The sequence below is a fragment of the Malania oleifera genome, chromosome 7 (genome assembly GCF_029873635.1).
Source record: "Malania oleifera isolate guangnan ecotype guangnan chromosome 7, ASM2987363v1, whole genome shotgun sequence".
In the NCBI taxonomy this organism is placed as follows: domain Eukaryota; kingdom Viridiplantae; phylum Streptophyta; class Magnoliopsida; order Santalales; family Ximeniaceae; genus Malania; species Malania oleifera.
The window spans coordinates 83,019,828-83,024,121 of NC_080423.1; the positions used below are offsets into that span (position 1 = coordinate 83,019,828).

The 4,294-nt window shown below is 35.6% G+C and overlaps 1 long non-coding RNA gene across 1 annotated transcript; it reads left to right on the forward strand.

Annotated features, from left to right (window-relative positions):
- Window positions 1–441: 441 nt before the first annotated feature.
- On the forward strand, window positions 442–3,532 carry LOC131160119 (uncharacterized). Its single transcript, XR_009137933.1, has 2 exons — window positions 442–680; window positions 3,078–3,532. It is a non-coding gene; the product is annotated as an uncharacterized LOC131160119 (long non-coding RNA).
- Window positions 3,533–4,294: the final 762 nt, after the last annotated feature.

Genomic DNA, 4,294 nt, shown 5'->3' on the forward strand with positions numbered 1-4,294 from the left:
GGCTCATAGAAAACTCTCACCATTCACGATCTTCACTGACTCACAGAGCGAAATCTCACCATTCACGGTTGCCACTGACTTACAGAATAAATTCTCACAATTCACAGTTTCTTTTACCTATATTTTATTCTTATTAAAAACAAGCCGAATACCTCACCCCTTACTCTTCTACTTCTTCATCTTCTTTTAATTTATATTTTTCAAAATCAAATTGATTATCAAAACTCCAAACAAATTTTGACCCGGAAAATAATTTCGCTGTGTGAATTAGTTTTCGAACCGAAAATCAATTTTCAACTACGAACCAGATTTTAGATCCAAAATAATTTTTCAAATTGATTACCAATCTCACATTCAATGCACCTATCAAAGTTCTAAGGGATATTTTGAACGTAGGCGTTTTTGCTAAACCACAACTCTGAGTCGTCTCTCTCTTGATTTGGGCGATGCCTTTCACAGCCAAAGCACGTCTCTCTCTCTCTCTCTCTCTCTCTCTCTCTCTCGGTCGTGTCTTTTTCAAATTTGGTTCTGTTTGATTTGGGCGAAGTCTCTCTCTCAATCGTCTCTCTCTTCCGATTTTTGGTTTTGTTCGACGTCTCTTCCGATTTTTGGTTCTATTTGACGTCTCTCCCTTATCGATTTACTGTCAATTTGATTGCCTCCGACCTCCACGTGAGAATGTATTGATTTTTGATTCCTCTCTCTGACTTTAGTCTTTGTTGTTTCTTGCTGTTAATCTTTTTTTCAGTCAGTGCTGTAAATCATGGAGAATGGTCACATTTGATTTTGCTGATAGAATGGATCAAAATGCTTGCATTCTTGTGAATTAGCTTTAAAGATTGAGCTACCACCAATGCCAGCACTTAGAAAGGGTAGTTTGCACTTGGTAAAGTTTTTGGATTGTGGGGTTGAGCATGGATCAGAGTGATTGCGTTCTTGTGAATTAGCTTTAAATTTTATTTTGAAAAAATAGTAGCTGAAAGTGTAGGAATGTAGAAAGCAAATTAAGTCCCTTCACAAATTCACTATGTATGTATACATGGCGTACAAACCATGTAATTACTCTCTATAAAAAATAAGAAATCAAAATAAAGTGGTATTATTACCCCCTTAACAAAATTTTATTTTGAAGAAATAGTTGCTAATAAGTATAGGACCTAGAGAGCTAATTAAGCACCACCCCCCCCCCCCCCCAAAAAGTACACGATGACTTTTAAAAATTCACTATTTAAAATTTACATGCACATGAGACACAAAGCATTTGATCATTTCCTTTCAAAAATTAAAAGTCAAGTGGCAAAGATATTATTGCCCATAAACATAGCAAAGGAACATTGCCACTGGTAGGAGAATGCAAAAGAAACTGGTCACCATGCTCAACCCCACAATCCAATAACTCACTGCATCATTATAGCTTAAGCAGAAGAAACTAAAGTTAAACAAGATGTTTTGGTTGGGAAGTTTCATCAAACATATATGACAGAGTACAATCATGAAATTTTGAGTATATCATGGAATGTACACTCATATATGTCTTCTATTATATAGTTGCATTTGCTTTTAAATATGAAATCATGTCATAGAAAGGGGCAAATACATTTAATTTATTAGGGTTCGTAGGGGAATGTGGTTATGCTCCGGGTCACCAAGTCTGAAACTTGGGAGGCACTAACTAAAATTATTTTGATTTGATACGATTTGCATGAAAATTTTAGCATGATTTAGATTTACTTGTTTATTTACTTTTTGGGTCCAAATTCATGAACAACTTTGCGTGCGGTAGTCCTTCTTAGGATAATTGCATCATGAATTCTCTATCCTTATTAAAGGTAGGATTCTTCCCTAGGACTCTAGCTTGAAGGTTGATTGATGATTTAAGTCGATGGGATTCAATCTTTTGGTTAAATCACATAGAATTTTAAGCATCTTTTTCTAGTTTTGTTACTTGATTTTATTGAGTATTATCCATTAGTATTAATAGTTGCAAAATTTTCATTCTTTGAAGGTGTTTCATTGAGGATTAAGTGATCCCATCAATTAATTTTGCCATAATGAATAAGAGTTGGATAAAGACGGGTAGGATGACAACTGAATATTGTAGAGGGGTTATTGAGTTTTTGGATTTTGTTTTTAAAAATGCATCAAAAGAAGGAAGGCTTTCATGTCCTTGTTTAAAGCGCACAAATTCATATTGGTAGAGTCAAGATGAAATGTGTGATCACCTGCTTTGCAATGGGATCAATCCATACTATAGTAATTGGTTATTTTATTTATTTATTCTATTTATAAATTTTTTTTTAGGATAATACATTGCTGGTGGCCCTCTTCATCAAGAGTTAATGAGTGTGTTGAGCAGATACTGTGACTAAATGCTGCCATTATTTTCCTTTGCATCCTGGCCTGATATGTTGTTTATGACTTGGTACTGTGATTCTGGCATCTATTTTGCTCAAGTAGTTCCTTATGAATGAAATGCACGAGCGATAGACAGCCATCCTGTTTTTGGAGTAGTTTAGGAGACAACCGAAAGTTATTTACTATAGTTTAGAGGTTATAGAATATGCTATCAAGAAAGCATTGATATTTTTGTCCTGCAAGCATGACGGTGGAGTAGTTTTTTCTTTATTAGTGCTACTCATAGTCTTCCATAAACCACTTGGCATACACAACAACATTGTTAGAAAAAAAAGAAAAGATGAAGCAAGAATATCTATAAGATTTAAGTACATTTTTTTCTCTTGGCTTGATCATTTTCTTACCTTTTGCTCTCTGCTGCCATTCATAGCTAAATGTGAACTTGTGTCAGTTTGTGGCAATTTTACTACTTACTGCAGGACATTATTATAAAATTTGAGATAGATGTTTATTGTGAAAACTGAGATAGATGAAAAGCATGGCTCCTCATTCTATTAAAGCAAGGAGCTGAAGCTGTGAATCAAGTCACATTTTGTTCTCCTACAAATTTGCAAATCCCAGAATCTCACCTATGGGCTTAGACTCATTTTGAAATCTGAGGTTCTGGAATCATTTACAAACTATTCCCCTTCCTCCTAAAAATTGTCTTTATTTGTTTTCAGCGTTGTATAGCGCCAACTTGTGACTCGAGTGAGGGCATTAGAGTTGGGGGAACGCTTGACTGATCGGTTGGGTAGGTCTCAGAGATGCGGCTTACTGGCTCGCCCTTTCCAAGTGGGGAGTTGGGGCATGTGGTCCATGCGAAGGCTTGGGCCATGTGTCTTCTAGAGAGGAGGGCACAGCGTTAGACTGGCTTCACAGAGCAGCGAACACCTCCCGCTCTTCACGGTGGAAGGATAACGGATTGGTGCATTTCGGGTCCACATTACCCGGTCCGTCGGTTAGGGTTGAACCTCCACTTTTGCTTTGACCGCATAATTTGGCAGAAAATGATTCATATAGCCGATCCCACCTAGTGGGACTTAAGGCTTGGTTTTGTTGTTGTAGTCTTGAATAGCCACAAGAAGTGGACTTAACCTTGACAATTTCCTGTTTCTATGCAGGTTTTGATATTCTCTTCAAGAGAGTTTATCAAATCATACTTTTTAAGAAAGAAAAACCATTGTGTATGTTCTTCAGATTGATTGTTAATATAGTCAAAACAGCTAACGGAATTTCTAACTGCAATGGTTTAGCCATCGACTAAGTTGATTGCAAGGAAACTAACCGTCAATGTGTGCCTTGAATATACTCTTGCAGCATTGGACTCCAACACATGCTGAGGATTCTCTCCTTGTAATCAAATAAGATTCTTTGATGATTGAATCAGTAATCAACAAATTCTGTGTAAAACCATTTGGATATTTTTCCTTTCTAATTTGAAATCAATGAATTGATGTCATTTTCTTTGGATGAATTCTACAAGTACACTCTGAATTACTTTTAAGATGGCTATGATATTTGTAGTTCATATTATTGACACTAAAACATGGTTGTAACCTTACACATTCATTTCAAATAGGAGTTAGCTTTTATTCTGTATTTTACACTTTTTATAATGATATATATATATATATATATATATATATATGTTCATTATCTTTAAACCTATTTTCTCCCTTGCTTGACATGTGAAGGAATCTTAAATTAAAACAAGGCTCAACTTCTGCACAACCCCAATCTTGAGCTAGATAATGTTGGTAACTCTGTCATACAAATGTTATTACATAAATTTTTCCTTGAGCTTGATTCAACCTACACCTTAAGCTGCACCTTGGTGTAAATATTCATTGGCGTAAAAAAGAAATTGACACTCATAATGTCACTCACATGCTACTAT